The following is a 20024-nucleotide window of genomic DNA, read 5'->3' on the forward strand; positions in this document are numbered from 1 at the left end:
GCGTGTCCGCCCCTGCCCGCTCCTGCTGAGCCCGCCTGCCGCCTGAAAAATTCAGGCCCATATTTCCCACTGTCAGAAGTGGGCCTGTAATACAAATAAATTGTCGACATTTCTTCAGAGGCAAGAAAGCCACTTCAGGTTTTAGTTCCTCCCTCTAAAGGTCAAGTCCGATTAGGAAACGTGGATGATGGTGGTTGGACTTGTCATGGTATCTGCTATTTCATTCTGGTTATTTTAATTTTGTTGACTGTTATGGACAGAATAAAGATGATAGGCAGGCCTCCCCCTTGTTTTTTCACCCATCCACTGACAGAAGAAATGTGTTTTTAAAAAAAATTGATCTGAGAGCTTTAATTGTCAGGAACAGGCAAGTGACAGGCTTTTATAAGTTTAAAAGAAAGATAGACATTTAATATTGTTCAACACCCGGATATATGCAACTACATCCATGCTCAGTCTCACATAGATATACACACACTGAGGAAAAAAATGATGTAAATGGGATGTGTTTGTTTTCTGATTTTAAGAGTTCTTTGTTACACTTACTTTTCCCTAGGGTGAAGACTTGAAATGATGCAGGCTTGTAATTCTTTTTGTCCAGTGAAGAAAAACTCTGGTTGTTCAGAAGGACGGATTCGCTGTTGTTTTATGTTGCAGTAGCAGATTTCTCTTATTATGCTCCAGTCAAGATGCAATAGCGGAGCCCTGGACAGTTCCTCAGGCAGAGAGCTCAAGGCCAACTTGATTCTCTGCCCACATGTGGCTTAAGAGCAGGTTCTTAAACAGGATCTTTTCCTTTCGTTGGCATAAATGTTTCTGCCTGTCTGACCAGGATATGCTTTATCAAAACCCATATCAGAAACCTTGTCTGCCATGTGACCAGAGCATCTCTTCCCATTGTTCTTATAAAGTGTTTCTGATGGTTAGCATTATCAGGCAATGGCGTCCAGATGTTACTCACCCACCTTGATTAAAATAGAGCTTCTCTCACACATTGTTTCTGAATTTCAAATTTAAAGTCACAGAGGCTACAACAGTATTGTGAAAGTGGTCATTTTAATTAGTTGGAGAAATGCAACCACTATCGCAGGAAGAGTTGTTTGCATTTTAATGACTTCACCAAGACTTGTCCAGGCATGAAAAGTAGCTCAGTGTTCTTACAGTTCCATGTGTTGGCAAGAATAAAGGTCATCTGATCTCTCGGCTCCATTTTTTGTTACAGGAAAGTGTCCATTTTGGGTTATGCTTAAGCTTATATTTATAGATCATAATTTCTTACTGTGTGAGCGTGACATAGCCTAAAGGAATTCCATCAATATTGGTGGAAGGCTACAACTAATACAGTACGTTACAACCATGAATTCTGAGCAACTGTTGCTGCCCTGGATGTTCTATGCAATCAATGATGCTAAGTCCCTCATACTATATATAAACGGGCACAATCGTTGCCTTAAAAGGAAATGTTTCTGCAGTAAACTTGGTATCTGAGTCTTGTTGTTCTGTATAACTGGCATTGTGAATCTAGGTGTTCAGCCAGCTATAGCACCATGTTTCCACCCACCAGCAGCAGGACCTGTTTACCAGGCAGCATGTGATGCAGTGAAGGATGGCTTGGGTCTTCTATTATTATCACATTTGCTCAAGTTGACTTACACCAAGGCAGAACCAGCTGGATAAAGGGGTGTTGAGGATTAGCTGTTATTTGTACTTCTAGGGCAATGAGGTACATTTTACTCTTAATGAAATAAAATGTGGCAAACTGGTGGCTTATTGTACCTAATAAAGAAATTTTTCCCATTTCCCCATTGTGCTGAAGTACGTAAGATCCATTTGGGCTGTTAAATATGGATTTCATATACTTTGTGTGTGACAATACGTGGTTTGCTACATATACTGTTGATTTGTTTTTAAGATGGCCCAAGGCATGGTGTATTGCTTCTACTATAAAGCAGCGAAGTGATGTGTGTCACACAGTGATTTCCACTTCTGACCTAGGCCATGTGGGGCAAACATCAAGGAAGGGAAAAAAACCTAGAACTATTGTAGATCACAATCAGCTCAAAACTGTTAGCACCTTGAAATAATACCTGTGTATCCTGGATAGGTCTGTTTCTTTTTTAAAAAAGAATGTATTAATAAATTTCTAGTGGTTTTGTCAACGGTTGGTTGATAAGCTTTTGTGTATGTAAATACATGCAATGAGACCTGGGAGAGAAACTTGACAAACTCACTTCAGAGCCACATGATGATCAGAACCTACAACCAAATCATTGACAGGCAGATTTTATGGAAAATGTCAGCAAGGCAATTTATGATAAATATTGACAAGCATAATCAAAAGGTCATGACAGTAGGAAGATGTCTGCAAGACATTTCATAAAATGCACACCTTTCTCCCTTTGTATTTACTTTGTCTTATTGTATTGTGCTTTGTCTGTACGTATCATGCATACATACAAGTGCAGTTATGCCAGGAAAAGGTATAGAAAGAGGGAAACTGTTTGCATTTTATGTTTTTCTGAGACCTGCTTTTTCCCCCACAAAGCTGGATGATTTATGCTGCAGAATGCTGTTTCTGACTGTGAAACAGGACATTGTCGCTGAATACCAAGTTAAGAATGACACCTTTTTATCTGCTCTCACTGTTACTACCAACACGGGTAGTATGTCCTTCTTTTGGAAATCACTGCACTTGGTAACCTGGTCAAAAACTGATGGCACTTTATTACAGCAGTGCAATAGTAGCTTCGGTGATGGGCAGCCCTGGTAGTTTAACTTGTGGCCATGGACTACTCTTGTAATTTTAGTATTATATTATAGAAATATAGAGCACAGATGGACCTGTGCTGGCTGTTTGGTAGAGCTACCCAATTCATCCCACTACCCTGCTATTTCCCAATGGCCCTGTATGTTTTTTCTCTGCAAATATTTATTCAGTTCTCTTCTTGAAAGTTAGTATTGAACCTGCTTGCAGGACCCTTTAAGTCCTTGCATTCCAGATCACAAGCATGCACTTTGTTTAAAAAATATATATCTAATCTTTATGTCTCCCCTGGTTCTTTTGCTAATCATTTTAAGTCTGTCTTCTGGTTACTGACCTTCCTGCCACTGGAAACACACTCTCTTATTTACTTTATCAAAACCATTCATAATTTTAAATACAGTACAATGTCTAAAATCTGGCACCCTCAGGACCGAGACCTTGCTGGATTTTGGGTTTTCCTGGACTTCAGATAATAAAATCTGAAGCCAATGCTAAGCCAAATGCAATGAAAAAGACATCACATAGAATAAAATAAATAAGGTTTTTTTCAATAAAGTATGAAAAAGAATACAAAATAGTGTATAAATAAAATTTGAAAAAGAAAAGGTTTTTGTACCAGGTTGAGCTTGAGGGAGAAGGCACAATTGGGATGTATCAGGTTGAAGATGGGCCTGCAATAGGTTTTTACAGCATGGAAGTTGCATTTGAAGTTGAAGTCAGGCCAATAGCACTCTGTTGGGATGCCTTGTTAAAGAGGTCAACTAATATTATTTGTTTCATAAACTTAGGCTTCCCTTTGATTAGTTTTTCTTGAATATTGTAAACCTTTATTACCTCTTGCTCCATTATGAAGCTACGTTGCTCTAGGGCACAAATTAAATCTTCGCATGTATTTATACATTTGTCTATGGACACTTTTTTTCTCCACTTGATCAACAATGTCAACAATGATCGTCATCTTAACTCTTATCGTTCTCCTCTGGGCGTAAAACCTTTTCCACAATTTCACCATCTGTAAGTATGTGAACAAAGGGGGCATCATTGTCAATGTCAATAACATCTCCACTATCTTGCTCATCCAATGATTGCGCATCTTGAGAGGACAACTCACTAGCATACTCATATCAGTCCCGAAATTCACTTTCTTCTCGTAAGACAAACCAAATCCTTCAAAATTAGTATTGTCATTAAACATAGTTGCCGGCCATGGGTTGTGCCTTTAGTCATTTGGATCCATGCATGCTTAGCAGCCCAGTTTGCGTCCTTTACTGTAAATTCTTTTTGGAACTCTGCTATCCCCAGGTCTCGGTTCACAGCACTAAGCATCTGCCTCATAAATTTGTCCTTATACTTAGACTTCATGGATCTTAAATTCCTTGGTCCGTTGGCTGTATCAGTGATGTTACGTTCGGGGGTAAATCTATTTCAAACACATTGGGTGGGATTTTCAGGCTCCACCTGCCAGCGGGATCGTCTGGTCCCTCCAAAAATCAGTGGACTTTTGGCTGGGCTGCTGAATCTCCTGCGTTGGACCCCACCAGGACGGGGCTGGAAAATCCTGGCCATTGTCTTTCATGAAGTTCAGCATCAAGATGCGCTGAGCAATTGTCGAGCAACAGCAATATCTTACACTTTGCTTCAGGCCCAACCAACTTAAAATGAGTCCGAACCTTGGGAACGAAGTGCTTCATAAACCAGCTCAAACAAATTTGCCTGGTTATCCATGTTCTCTTGTTAGCATAGTAACAAACTGCAAATATTCTTATCACCTTGAATCATCTTGGATGGTGCCTTTTTCTGATGCACATCAGCTTACACGTGTGTGTCCCAGCTGCATTAGCGCAACCAAGCATAGTAAGGTTATCTTTTGCATCTTTTACATCTGTTGGTGCCTTCTCAGCAGCTATTGCTAAGTTTTCTGGTGGCATGTAATATAAAATAGGGATGTTTCATTGGCACTATAGATACGTTCAGCACAGGGGTTTTCATCAGCATTAACTTAGCTGAAAATTACATAGTTGAGTTTGCCATCTCATGTTCTGCTGAAGTTTTTTCTACATACTTAATTGCTTTATTCCGTGGCGCCTATTAAATTTTGTTAACCAACCTGAAGTGCAGTTGCATGGAGTTGAAATACTCAGTTTATCAGGGAAAATTTTGGTTTGATTAATCAACAGTGACCCAGTCAACGGCATCGACTCAACTCCTTTGACAGATCCACTCCATCATCACTGTCTAAATCATCATTTTTAGATTTATGCATAATTTTTGGCATTAATTTCTTTCTGAACATCACTTTGAGCATAAAACTTCAATATCTGGCCTTTCTGTTTGTTTAAATCATAAATGGTGGAGGTACCCATCCCATGCTCTTCACTCAGCTTTTGCACTGAGGCACCTCTATCTAATTTCTGCAAAAATTCCACTCTTTTTTGGCTGTAGACAAGGAAATACACTTCCTTTTGCAATGCCACCCATGGAGCTATCTGCTGACCATTTTGACATGATGGCAGAACTTTTATCAGTACTACATTGAAAGTTTTTTTTAATTACAGGGTATTACCCTGTACACAGAGTGATATGGGCGGGGCAGTTCAGGCTGGTTGGGCAGGTCATGTGGGGCTGAGGGTCGTCAACTAGAACACGGGAACTAAATTGGCAAATGAAGCAGAGAAGTTGGTGCTACTGAGAACCGGTGCCTGACAAAATTGTCCCAGTAAGTCCAAATTTCTTTTTGCTACAAATGAAATGCAGCGCTTTCAAAAATGTCCAGTTTTTGGACAATTTCAGTTTTTGGATAGCTGAATTTTAAATGTTGTCCCTGAATCTCCTTCTAACCTTCCCTGCTCCAGGTTGAATAACTCCAGCCTCTTTATGTAACTGATGTCCTCATCTCTGAGATCAGGCATGTCTTCAAGGTCGAATTTCAAGTGCTGTGTTGACCATCCATGCCTGTGGCATAAAAATCTCACTGTAACAATTACGTAATAATCTGATCTACAAATAACTGGAAACAGATATCTTTCTCCCAAAACATTTGTAGGAAAAATGAAAGGAAATGTCTATGAAATTTAATAAGTTGGTATGTGTTGGATTTCTGGGACAGGCTATGTAATTTAATCAACTTTAAATCTGCAGATTATTGGGCTGATTTATTTTTCATTGAAAACTTCAGAAACAAGGCTATATTGGGCTATATTTCTTAACATTGGTCTTTTGCAAAGCTTTCAGGGCTAATCAAGTACAAATTACACACCAGTTACTGGATACTCAAAATTCAATCTGACGACTAAGTTGAACTCTATTTTTAGTGGTCTCAGACTGTTGGATGTCAGGTTATTTCCAACCCAGCCCCTTAGGCTCAGTTATTAAATGAATGTGTAAATCTTCAGAGTGAGGTTTATATAAAAGTCTGAGGAGGGAGGGGAAAGAGAAATGAAACTTAAATGAACAGCTTTCCAGATTGCCAAGTTTTTGATGTGAATTAGTCTTATTTTTAAGCAAGGTTGCACCAACTCATCACAACCCAAGTACTTCCACTTTTTGCTTATTTTTAGGTTGTGGCAGAAATTACAATCTGATTATTTTCCAAATGTTTTGGTCACAAAATTGCTGAATTTCAACCTTTTTCCTTTACTGCAATAACTATACAGTCTACTCTTGATGTAGCACATCACACAATAATAATGAGTAATTTATAAACTAAATATCAAAATCTAACTCATGGACAATTTCAGCAAGATTACAACAGCAAGCCGGAAATCAGTGAAACTAATCCTATGTTTTTCTTTGGATAGAAAAGTAACTCTGTATGTTCTTAGCCATAGGACACGGTCTTGTGGTTCATGACTGTAAATGTAAAGTAACAATGCTATCCTTTGCTGACTGTAGTAGCATCTGTTTAATATTAGAACATGACCTTTAGCACATGGCACTTGTGACATACTAAAAAGATTACTTCAGCAAAATTCAGTTTGAAGGTGGCCATTAAACTCTCATGCTTCCAGACACATCTATTGATGAATCCTTCCACCATCCTCATATATTATTCTCATGAAACATGTGGTCCTGCTGGGAAGTGCTTTTTAGAAGAAGCCAGAGTTAAATGCCGTTAATTGTTAGGTGCAGGATGGGGGTAGGCGGGAAGGACTCAAAAGGATTGTTTTTCTGTAGGAAGCACTATTGCACTTGCCAGGTTTCAGTGCAGGACTTCACAAATGAATCACCCTGAAGGAAAATCTTCAATTCAAGTTCCATGCATATATGCATGTGAAGAATTGTGAGTCTTGATGGACTATGTTTGTGACACATTAATTCATTAAAAGATCTGGGTTTGGCTGAGGCTTTTTTATTACATTGCTCTTTCAATGCAGCAACAGTCCAAAACACTGTACAGAGTTGCCAAGCCAGCATACAATATAAATATGCATTGCTTTTTCTTGTAATTTGCTATATTTTTATGGGTAAAAATATTGTATCTATATCCTGCCAATTGCTTTGAAACTGTTTTGCAAAAGAAAATTGTTGACTATTTATGTAACCATATTCCAATAACGCTACTTGATAGGCAAAACAACCCTTTATTTTGGCATAAAAACAAAAAAACTGCGGATGCTGGAAATCCAAAACAAAAACAAAAACAGAATTACCTGGAAAAACTCAGTAGGTCTGGCAGCATCGGCGGAGAAGAAAAGAGTTGACGTTTCGAGTCCTCATGACCCTTCGACAGACCCTTTATTTTGGCAGTTGAGACCTGAAAGATCAGTGCTGCAGGACTTGCAGTTTATCTGTGCAAAACCTAACTTTTCACAAATGATCCATGTAACACCTGCTGCATTGCTCCTTGTGTGAAGTAGCTGATTCTCGAGTCACACATTTTTGCAAGTAATTTAAGTTGCAAGGCTGCAAATTATCATTGCTATTAGCATTTATTTAGCTTGGTAGAAAAGTTACATCATGTGGATGACCTGTGTGAGACCAGAAATGCCATGTGTGGCAAATTACGAGACAGTGCATGATGCACTATCAGTTGAATTATCATGACTTGAATTAGCATGACTGCAGTTACACTGGGGATAATACTGGTCAAGGGATAGAGGCAGCCCATTTATTTATCTTCTTAACTTCTGAGCTCCAAGATCCGCCCCCCCACACAACACCACTGCTCCCCCACCCCACCACTGGTTCAGCTGCTTATTTCACACCCCACCCAATTTTACTTTCCATTGACCTCACTGTCAGTTTATTCATTGAGTTTGGTTAAAGTTACCTCAAAGTTGAATCACACCCCATAATTTTTTTTTCAGCTTGACAGAAATTTTGAAGCTCTGCTTATCACACTAAAGCTTTGTAAATATTTCCAATCTGTTTGTGATACAGGCCACCTCTGTGGTTTGACACTTTAATTCTTCCCTCCCAGTCTAACTCTTTCTGAACTTCCTGTCTTCTGCAATGTTCTAATGAAGCTTAACAGCATTTGTTTGATTTGTTTTAAAACATAGTTTTCTTGTTTGTTTTGACTATTTTCATACAGTTGAATCACCTGTTAATGACTAGTTTATTCAAGTTATTTAGAATTTGTGCTCAATTAGGCTTTCCTAGATTTCCACTGGAGCCTTAATTTAGTTGTTCACCAATTAATGCACCCACCATTTTGAATATCTTGATGTGAGTTTAAGTTTTTCGTGAATGGAAAACCATGTTATTAGTTCACTAACTCTGAGCTGAAATTATTGCTGTGGTCCCCCATTTAGCAGCCTAACTGGCAAACTGACCTGGATTTTTTAACTTTAGACTACTTTCCAGTAAGTATCATATTGGCCCAGATCTTGTGGTGATATAATGATGAAACTGTCATTACCCCACTGAAACTGATAGAAATTTGGGGACTCCACACATCGCAGATTATTGCGGAAATCCAGAATTTGCTGTTGGTGATCCTGTGCCCCTTCAGAGGATGTGCTATTGTGCCACCCCATCCCCCAGTGTGCAGTTTCTAAGAACTTCCACTCCTTCACTATTAACCTCACTGTAAAAACTCTTGGAAAAACTTGCACCTTGTTGAATGCGGTATAACTGGATTTTTAAATAATGTATTAACTTCATGATTAATGCTAAACACCCCCATTGGTACTAAAGCTTTTTTAAAATTTGTCGAATGTCAAATTTCTCCATTTATGATAACTCCACATTTAATTTTTTAAAAATGTTGTTTGTATTATTTTAACTGCAATCTAAATCCAATCATTTATTTTGCCATCTGAGAAATTTCAAATTAAAAGTGAAAGGCAAAGTGCTTTTAACTTCCTGGTTTGCTGTCTGTAGGCATGTTTCAGTATAATTGGCTGCTTGCTAATGATACTGCTGCTCACCTAGCGATCCCTCGACTTGGAGCCAAATTTAAACTACCTTTGGGGAAAGTAACACGCCAGAGGTTGCTGGAAGTTTGCGGGCAGCTTTCTTAGAGACCAGCGGTGAGCACCACTGTTGTTGCATACAGCAAAATCTAACCCATTGTTTTAAACACTGTTGTACAAGTTAAAATGGGAAAGTAATGGGTACTCGCAGAGGACAAAGATCTTTTGCACAGGGCAATGTTGATGAAAAATTAGCGACTTGCTGTGATGATAGGACCTAAGGAAAACTGTTAGCTGAGTTAGCAGATGGATGTTCAAATGCACCTTGTAGGAAAGAAATTTAGGGGTACTCCAACTATTAAATGGCAGTTTTATGGGACCCCTTAATCATGTGGTGCCATGAGATGCATTGATCTGTATGTCCCTGGGTGTTAAAGTTGCAGTCTGAAAAGTGTAACATTTAAGGTACAGGATGTTCCAATGCTTGTTACATTGGTTCATGCCTAGTAACAAGGTGGGACCCACTGGGAGTGTTTTAATAGGTCACCAGAACAGTTCAAAGGTCAGTGAACAACTCTTGAGGCAGTCAGTTTCATAGAAGTGTCACAGGCACAGGGACAGGAATAGGTCCTATTAAGTAAGCTAAAAGAAGGGAGCAAAGAAGTGGGCTCCAAATTAAAGAAAGAGCTTCAGTTAGCAGACTGACTCCGTACTGTGAGCCGTTGGGGCAAAGGGGCCCCTTTGGAGCAATGGTGTTCTGCCATAGATCTGAAAGTGCGCTTATAAGCCAGTGTTGAGTGTATTCAGAAATCCAGGATGATGGAATCTCAGAAAGTGAGATTGAAGCTCCTTGAGGTGGACCATTGTTAAAGCCAGCTGAGTGAGAGTAACTTTTGGAGAGAACTCAAAGAGGAGATCTTTGAAGGTGAAGCTGGGAATCCCTCGTAAGATAGAGATTCAGCGAGATTGTTTGACTTGGTGTTTACTGACATCAGGGTGCATTCTTGAGAAATTCATGAACTCTGTCTTGGTTGTATCTGTCATTTATTCTGTAGTGTGGTGTGTTCAACCACAGTTCACCTGTTAATTCACATTTACCTCTTACATACCTGAATGTTGTTTGAGTATAAGATACATATTATAAATTGTTTTATCTTTTGAGTGTGTACAGTTCGTTCAAAACCCATTGAATCTTGTGCTTTATTCCAAAAGCTTTAACTGCTTTAAACAAAACATTACTGGTCCCTAACCAAATCCCCCCCACCCACATCCCAGAGCCTGGCCAAGGATCATAACAGTGATGATAGCACATCAATTGCTGCCATGTCAAATAATGCTTGCGCATTTATCAAATGCTTGGGCCCAGATTTTCATGACTTCATGGAGACTCCATTTCTGACATTATCTATTTTTATTGTTAGGGGAAAGTGTATGGGGTGTGAGTACACTTAGGGGAGACCCAAATCCTACAGGGCCATTTGAACGCATTGTTGAGTTCAAACAGATCCCATTTTTGTTGGAGCCAGGTTCGTTCCTTCAGTGTGCGACTTTGGATTTTTAAGAGTAGACAGAATAAGGTCTGTGGAACTGTCAAATTACTTAGATCCCCTGGTCTTCAAATTGGAAAAAAAAACAGCCTGCTGTGTCTGAGAGCTGAAAACATTGGCGCTTTGTTTCAATAGCTGTTTGTTGACATAAGCCTGAGGGCTATCATTATAGTAATGCATTATTGCTGCTTGTCTGTTCCCATGACCTATCATTATCATAGTGTGGGGCTGTGAGTTCACCGTTTGACTGACGGCTCCAAAAGGTTATTAAGGGATTAGTTTTCTTTGATGTTTGGCTATGAATGCAGATGTTAATTTTTTTTATAAGGGATTAAGTACTTGAGGGGATTTAGAAGTATTGAGTGGGCTTTTATTGCAATGAGTGTTTTTTTATATAGTGAAGTCTGTATTAGATACTTAGAACTTTAATTCATCTCACCATGGTTCCTGAGGTTTGCCCATGGTGGATACTGGGTGAGTTGGCATTGAGGATGTAAGGGCAAAGGGTGATTGGTGGGGGGCATGGGTTGGCATGAGTTGACACTAAATTGGCATAGGGCTATAAGGGATCATGATGATTGGGGGGCATGAGTTGGCACTCATAAGGGGCCATGGAGATGAGTGGTGGGCATAGGTTTGCATGGAGGGTATGAGGAACCATTGGGGATGGGTGGGGATATGAGTTGGCATGGGGAGTTCATTGGGTGTGAGAGGGAAAGAGATGTAGGGGGTCTGATTTGCAACTGCACAACTGGGACAAAGTCCAAGAGCACCAAGGAGGGCCCTGGAACTCGGCAGCCCCTGCGGCTGCCTCAGAACTGTTTCCAGAGGGGCAGGCCTGACTCCACTGCACATGCAGCCATCACCAACCCCTACCTTCTGCCCGCCCCTCCAGAAATCAAGATCCCGTTGTTCAGGGCACTTTTTCCTCAGGCAGGTGCGACGGGCCGGGATATTTCCTGACTTGGTGCACTCGCCACTAAAGCAAAAACTCCAGGCCTTGGGTAAACTCCCATGTTCAAGACCATGTAGTCTTCAGGTGAAGTAGGGTTAGAGGGTAGGGATAATTGGATAGGGGTGTGGCGATGTCATTTTGTCTTCATTGTAAAATAACCATTCTTCTCTATTATGAATTAATGTGTCCGTATTTAAAATCAAAGTTGTCTGCGTAAACGTATGCTGTGATAACATCCTCCGATTAGTGGAAAAGAACTGACAAATATAAGATTTTTTATATATTATCAATTTACAGATAGATTACTCTCTCCAGATATAACTGTAGTCAAGATCAGTAACATGCAGTTAGGTCCAGACGGTTGGTATTATGGCTCAAATTTGGGTTCTCCCCTCTTAAATGTATACCACTTTGGAATGCTCTTATGGCATAGTGCAGATTTGAATTACTTCAAATTATAGATTAACTGTGTTTTAGAGTTGTCTTTGTTCTTTAAATTATTCACATGTACTGCAGATTTCAACCACTCCTACATCTTCCCTTCCAGGGCTATAGTTTTGTGAGTATTTAAAATCAGTTTTTAGGTTGCTTGCTGTTGCATCAAAATGGGTAGTACTGAACTTGGGGCTTGGCATGGCACAGGAGTAGACTATGTCATGTGGAATCACCTGTTTTCTAGTGTTGTGATATTTTTACATAGATTCTTCAGTCTTCTGTGACATCACACATAGACTTACTTTCTTTAAAATAGAGTGGAACCGACAACTTGAAAATAAAGTTAGCAGAACTGAGGTTCTCAAAGAAAATGAGAAATGAGGTTATCTTCAAAAGGAAACACAAGTGGGACCTTGGGTGCATTGTGGGGGAGGAACAGAAATGGGTCTATTCCAGTATTTAGAAAGAGCTGGAACCATTGTTGCAAAAAGCATAACAAGCCGAATAATGGGGGAAGAAGGAATACAACTGTACTGAGGGCTATTTAAAAGGCAGCCCAGCAGATGCAATGATTAAACTGGGCACCAGCTTCAATTTTGAAAATAAAGAACACAATGGGCCCAAGTTTTTAAGTGAGTCAGGTTTCTTTTAAAACACTGATTATACTAGCACTGCCGTGTTTTAAAAGAAGGAAAGGGTCAAAGAGAGAGGCTAATTAGTGTGGGAATGGTCTGCTCTGTATCAGATACGAGTAGCCAATATCATCAAACTTGCCTGCCTGATTTTAAAGTGTTATGAGCAGCTGAAATACTGAAATAGAAGTGCATGCCGTCTAAGGTGTCCTGGATCTGATTCCCAGGCATTGAGCAGAGTTTGCAGTGGGGAAGGGTGTGCTCCAGGCAGAAACATCATGACAGTGACCACCATTGCGGACTTCATTATCTTTGTTGCATCTTCACTTTGGCTTGCTGCTGCTCCTCCTATAACTGCACACATCAACTGGCCTCAAATCTTTCTGAGAAATTATAGATTCATTGACTGGTTGCAGAACTGGAGGAGGTCATTTGTCCTGTTGAGTCTGTGCTGATGCTCTGCAAGAGCAATTTAGTTGGACCTACTCCTTGCCCTTTCCCTGCAACTTCTTGCCCCCTTCAGGTACTAATCCAATTACTTTTTGAAAGCCACCGTTGAATCTGCCCCAACCACCCTTTCAAGCAGTGTATTCCAGATAACCACTCACTGTGTGGGGGAAAAATAGCAGTGAAATTGGGTTTACTGATGAACTAAGATAATCCTAGCTTGAGACTACCACTTATGGGAGACCAATTCCAAATAGTCCTGAACCAAATCTCAAGATTTAGAATATTTCAAGATTATGTAGCTTGAATTTTCCTTCCATGGCATGGGCAGCTAGGATTCAGATACAATGGTGAAAATGAGTTCATGGCTTTTTGACAGTGATGTTATTCATTGCTGCCCAAGACTATACTGCTCTTGAAATGGTCGAAATCTGGTATGTGACTGCGGTTATTTCACATACAATGGCCTAAATTGTTGCCTCAAGTGACAACTCTGTGGGTTAAAGGTGTATTCTCACTCTTTGTTTCTTGCAGCATTGCTCTACAGTCACAACATGAGATTCATGGTAAAAGGGTCAAAGATGCAACTGCATGCCACCTAGTCACTTAGGCTTAAATTGCAATCGATTTATTTTGCTTTGTGTTAAGAAGACATTCGCTGTAAATGGGTGACAATCTGCTCAGAGACTACCATTGTCATAAAATTCACAGAAAATGAGGAATTACTTCCTCTTTTATTTGTCTTGACATTATGCACATGGATTCAGAGACTCTTGGACAAGAACATATCTGGTTAACACTGCACGATGTTGGGGAGGTACAGTGTAGAGGCTGTAGAATATACAGATCCTAAAAACAGATACCCTCAACAGGGACAACACCATCCATGTAAATGGAGTGAGGATTGTGCTTGATGAATGTGGCAAACTAGAAAAGTATCTTGTTGCAATATTTCAGAATGAATGACAAGAGTTCGAAAGTCAAAAATATTCTTGGTAGTTTAATGGTAGATGTGTATGCAACTAATTTCATTTCGCTTGAGGAAAATTATGTATCTGTATTTGCTAGTGCCATCCTGTGTTTATGTTGGTACCTCAAGCTTTCATGAATTGTGAAAACCTACATTTTAAGCTATTAAGCACTTAAATCCAAAAAAGTGCTGAATATTCATCTTTACTTGTTTTCAAGTTATAGAAGATCCACTAAAAACAGTCTTATAGAATTGAGCTCATCCTGGAAAAAGGCAGCCCTTCAGAAGTTTTTCTTCTGGTGTATTTCTCATTATACATTGTAAACCATTGTTTCTAGGTTTGTAAAGATTAGTGGGAAATGGTACCTATTTTTAAAATGCTAAAACAGGATGTTCCGTGCATTGGAAAATTAAAAAAATATATACATTTTGGAAGCTATAACGTGTTTGCAAAGTTGTGAAAAGCAGAAACTGATTTTAACTGTGGTCAACCAATAGTACTAATGATTCAAGTTACAGAGAATGCATAGCAAGTGTGAGAAAGTTATTCTTTGTGACTGTCACTTTGCCTCAGCTATAGGTTACATTTAATAAAAAATGTTGAAGCATAAATGATTTATCATATTAATTTAACACATGTTGGGCTGAATCACAGTGTAATATGTTTTGAGGATAGAATAGTTTCATGCATTTTTGTACTTCTGCAGTGAGTTCTCAAGAGTAACAAAGATGATGTGTTTGGGAATTGCAGCCAGGAAGAAGATCACTTGTCACTGTCAGCAAGGAATGTCCTAATTGTACATTTTAAAAATAGCCCAAACCAAATGAATATAAAGAAATTAACTTTCATTCGTCATAACTTGTTGATGGGCTCCGTCACATGGATCAAGACAGTTAAACAGTAATCAGCGTAAAATTAAGTGGTCTGTCACATACCCCTAAGTGACTTTTAAAGCGCTTGGTAAACTTGGACGGTGATTCATATATGTTTTACTATTAAATAAACTCTGTATTTCAAAATGTATGGTTTATGAAAAAGCCAGAAACTGTGCACATGGGAGTGCACCTAAGAGGTGGGTGTGCTTGCTGCAAATTGTTTCTTTCCGTGTGGAAATAATTTTATGGTCAGCTTTCTTCTTTGCCTTAGAAAAGCGCTCGGCCATGGGTAAACAACAACTTGCATTTACATAGCACCTTCAATGTAGTAAAATGTCCCAAACTGGTTCATGTCAGTGTTATCAAACAGAATTTGACACCGAACTATGGTAGGAGATTGTAGGCCGGTGATAAAAAGTGAGGTTGAAGAGGTAGGATTTTGAATGTCATAAAGGAGAAGAGGCAGGCGGAGGGGTAGAGGGGTTTAGTGAAAGGCTTCCAGAGCTTGGGACCTTAGCAGTTGAAAGCACAACTCCCAGTGTGGAGCAATGAAAATCAGAGATGTGTAAGAGGCTAGAGTTGGAGGCTGCAGAGATCTCGGTAGGTAATAGACTCTGAGCAGGGATGAGTCCAAGTCTGTGGATGGATTTGAAAACGAGGCAGGAAATTTTAAAATGGAGCAACTCTATGGAATTAGTTGCCTCAGTACCTCACACTAGCAATTATGCAAAAATTGAATCCTGTCCTCACCTGAATTGCGCACATGTATGTTCCTTGCATGTTTACTGGATGGAAAGCCAGCTTTTTAGCTTCCTTTTCGCCTTGGGATCACTGTGGTCTCTGTTTTTGAAATTCTGAGGTAGTAGTGAAATCATGAGTCAAGCTTGAATAACACAAAATTCCAGCTCTGTTGAAGTCGTCAACTATCCCCACTGGCAGAATAGCAAACCTCACGGAACAATGCCCATGTTAAGCCGATCTCCCTGTGAAAGGACGTACAGTGCCAATGAGCACAGTTAAAACTGTGTGAAAGTTAAAAGTGTTGTCGATTGGATGCAGCAAGTGGAAAACCAAGGTGTGAAGCAGAAGGTGGACATTGCAATGGAGTGGGAAATTCCACTGTCGAGTTTTTCCACCATTATGAAATGCAGGGCGAGCATCTTGGAACAGCTCAACAAGCTGGAATTCTCTCCAGCAAGGAACTGGATGAGAACAGCTGCCTATCCTGACGCTGAAGAAGCTCTGCTAACGTGACTCAAGACAGCCTGAGCAGAGAATGTTCCCATCTCCAGTCCAATCCTGCAGGAAAGGGGAGTCACCCTGGCAAAGAAGCTGGGCCACATAGAGTTCAACTGCAGCAACAGATGGCTGGACAATAAAAGGAAGGCGGCGGCGGTGGGGAAGGTGATGGCGTAGTGGCATTGCCACTGGGCTAGTAATTCAGAGACCCAGGGTAATGCTCTGGGGACTAGGGTTCGAATCCCACACTGACACATGGTGAAATTTGAATTCAATTAAAAATCTGGTATTACTATTCTAATGATGGCCATGAAACCATTGTCGTAAAAACCCATCTGGTTCACTGATGTCTTTAAGGGAAGGAAATCTGCCATCCCTCACCTGGTCTGGCCTACATGCAACTCTAGACCCACAGCAATGTGGTTGGCTCTTGATTGCCCTCTGAAATGGCCTAGCAAGCCAGACAGTTCTCAAGGTCAATTAGAAACGGGCAATAAATGCTGGCCTGGTCAGCTTCAGAATGGCACAATCGGGTCACATGGGAAACGACATTAAAATGAATCTCGCAATGCTCAAGATTACAGGCCCATTAACTTATTGACATTAAAGCGAAACAATGTTAAACAAGGACTCACTGTATTTTCCTTATGCTGACTTGTGAAGGATCATGAGTGTTTTTTGAGAGAGGTGCTAAAGGCAATTTGTTGTTACAACAACATTATACATTTCACCAACATGATTAAACATACCTTTTTTTGTCAGACAACCTTTATTTAATATTTTTACTTGGAAACTTTAGCCTTTCTCAAAAGCCGGAGCATGAATCAGCATTACAAGTGAAAATGTATCCGTAAGCTTGTAACAGGGTTTGAGTTCTTATTTTTCCAAATCATTTGAAAACTAGAATGAAGACTTAAAAAATAGATGTGAAAAATTTTGAAGAGAAAACTTCACCCCAAGAAAAAGTGGTTGCGCTTTTTGTTTATACTGATAAATTGTGAATCATTACTGTTTGTAAAATGTGTTTATTCTCCCCAGTACAAAAGTGGAATAATCCCTTTGTTTTGGGCATAACAGTATCAGTTTGTTTTTCCAAATGATTTGAAAACATGTTGGAAGATAAATTTAAACTTATTGAGTGAAACATTTATCTCAACACGGTGTCTCTAAACTCTGATATAGATTGAAACTAATGCTGATAGTTTACATCTGCACTTTTTTTTCTTTATAATTGGTATTTAAAACTGACTGCTTCTTCCTTTTAAGAGCTTTAATAATTACCTTTTTAAAGAAACTTTTAATCTCCCCTCTTAAACTGACAGTGGCCCAAAGGAAGAGATATTTTGTCTAATTGCACTCCTATGAAGCACTGTTTTCTCACATTGAAAGGTGCTGCAAAATTGCAAATTGCCCTTGTGTGTCTGAATGTCAAGACGACAAATTTCCTGATGCCGAGGTACTTGAGCCTAAATTGACACGATTAATAACTTTTATCAAACAGAAGATACCTTATCTGCATTAGATGGAAGATAGGCACATTTCCTTGTATGGGGAACTTGCAGAAGGTTCAATGCTGCTGGGCCAACCTATCCTCGGGTTCAAAAACATTCACAAGAGGGACTTGAAAACATTCAGTGTTGATGCAACAACAGGCTACACTAGAGTTTTACATTGCACCATGGCGCCATAGAGGTTGAGGCAAGAGGGAAGTCTAGCAGGTTTGCGAGTTAAAACAATGTGGTCGTCTTCACCTGATCCTGTCTTGTCTCCTCCACCTGTGGCAAGGACATTCGAGTGAGAATTGGACTCTTCAGTCAATCCTGTCGCAGCATGGCAAAGTAACTGAACTGTTTTGACACTCGCACCGCCTGTTTAGAAGGAATGCTTCATCCTGTACAAGTTGTTTTAAAGCTTTGAGAAATAAATGGAGACAAAAACAAATGGTAAATAAATTAATAGAAAAATAAATCTGGTCATTCAGAGCTGGCTGGTCAACTTTTAGCTTGGCTTTTATTTATGTTGCTTTTCCACTAAATAAGGATGCAACTTTGAAGATCTCTTAAATCAGGTTTTCATAAACATGAAGATGAAAAAAGATAATACATATAAGTGGACTTATTTCCCAAACTGTTTGAAAAATTCTTAACACATTTTGTCAGTTACCAAACAAGGGAGAGAAAGGGCAAATGCAGCACAATCTGGGCACCACAATATATAAATTTAATTTCCAAGATCAATAAAAACGTCTTTTTGGAATTGCACTTTAGGGCCCGAAAATAGCAAAGTGGCCAAAATTAAGGAGAAAATAACATTTGATTGCCTTTATTATGAAAAAAACCTCAAAAATAATTTTGGCAGTCTGCCCATTATAGGAACAAAATTGTGTCCTAGAAGTCAAATAAGCCATGCTGGATAACCGGAGAGCAGACTTGAACACAACCATAGACTGAAGAAATATGGGACTCTTCCTTTAAAAAGAAACCCATTCTCTTGTGTTAGTCACATCACCTTGGTGATACAGATGAAGCTGTGCACTTAGCCTATGCTAAATCTGATCAACGGATGCTTCATTTTAAGCTTTACTTTTGCCAAAGTTGTTTTGAAGTTTTTCACAAAGCGCAAGATGATCTATATCATTGCATCTCAAGTACTGCCTCATTCTCCTACATCCTCTGCTTATCCTCCTCCTCCATCGTACTACCATATAAGGAATGGCTTATGGGAAATGCCAAAACTGCTTCTGAAAAACCCTCATTGCCAGTAGCAGTGTGTTTAAAAAGTTGCCAGTGCTCTGACTCCCAGGAGCTGGGAGAATCAAATCCAAGGTTATATAAACATGCTACACATGATGCAGAATGCCATAAAGCTGGTTTCAAAAATTAATTGCCGGTGACAAAAATCAACTTTTGAACTCTTTGTTCGGTGAACTCAAAAACTCCAATCTTGTGCCTGTTTCATTGGTCCTGGCAACAGCCATGTCTGATAATTTTCCTTCTAACCTATCCCGAGCGCACTACGAGAAAATTCATGGCTATTGTGCCGCTGGCCCTCATTTTCCTATATACTAATTACTTCATTTGGGACTTCAGGGTGGAGTTTAGGGTGTTATGATCTCCAGGGAGACCGATAACTTTGGGGAAAACAAAGTTGAACTTCCAGTTAATAGCTGAAAGTTTGACACAACAAGATTTCACATTTTAAAACATTTACCGTAACAAGTGACTAAAAAGTACTATTGACTAAACCCTATTTTCAACTAGTAAATTATACTTTGTTTTAAACTTCTACTTTAAACCCACAGAATGGAACACATCCTTTTTATTCTTAACCAAACAAAAAAAAACACTTTACACTGCCCTTATGTGGGCGTTGAATTTTCCCAAAATCAATCCAAAGTGACTCTTAGCTCCCGAGGGTTTATTCCTGTTCTTTTCTTTTCTCAGCCTGGTGTCTTGCAATGTGAGCTTTTCTTTTCCCTCTACCTCAAGGTAGGCAACTCTTCCAGGTTTGTTTTAACTCCCCACAAATTTGCTCATATCAATCTGAGCATTCCTGGATGACAAACCATAGGGATTTCTTTGACCTCTAGCTGCTCTCTCCATCTTGGATCTAGGCAGATTCCAAAACACTAAGTCATATTCCAGGAAAGCTTGTAACCTAATATTTACAATACCTTCCTCTACATTCTTCCCCATGGCAAAATGAATTACAAGGACCATGTATCTAGGTAGAAATGCTAATTTCTTATCCCTGAGAGTCCAAGTCATCACCTTGGAACAAAATGGGCAGGTTGAAACACAACT

The 20024-nt window shown here is 39.5% G+C and overlaps 1 protein-coding gene across 10 annotated transcripts in view; it reads left to right on the forward strand.

Annotated features, from left to right (window-relative positions):
• mark1 (MAP/microtubule affinity-regulating kinase 1) overlaps positions 1 to 20024 on the forward strand; it is a 203446-nt gene that overhangs the window by 57702 nt on the left and 125720 nt on the right. Inside the window, exon 1 of one of the 10 annotated variants that reach the window (XM_041215994.1) lies at positions 9135 to 9237. The exons of the other annotated variants lie outside the window; for them this stretch is intronic. The gene's annotated coding sequence lies outside the window, so the exon portion shown is untranslated. Of the gene's footprint in view, positions 1 to 9134; positions 9238 to 20024 lie in introns of those variants that run through there. 10 annotated transcript variants of the gene reach the window in all.

Source organism: Carcharodon carcharias, chromosome 2, assembly GCF_017639515.1.
Source record: "Carcharodon carcharias isolate sCarCar2 chromosome 2, sCarCar2.pri, whole genome shotgun sequence".
Lineage (NCBI taxonomy): Eukaryota > Metazoa > Chordata > Chondrichthyes > Lamniformes > Lamnidae > Carcharodon > Carcharodon carcharias.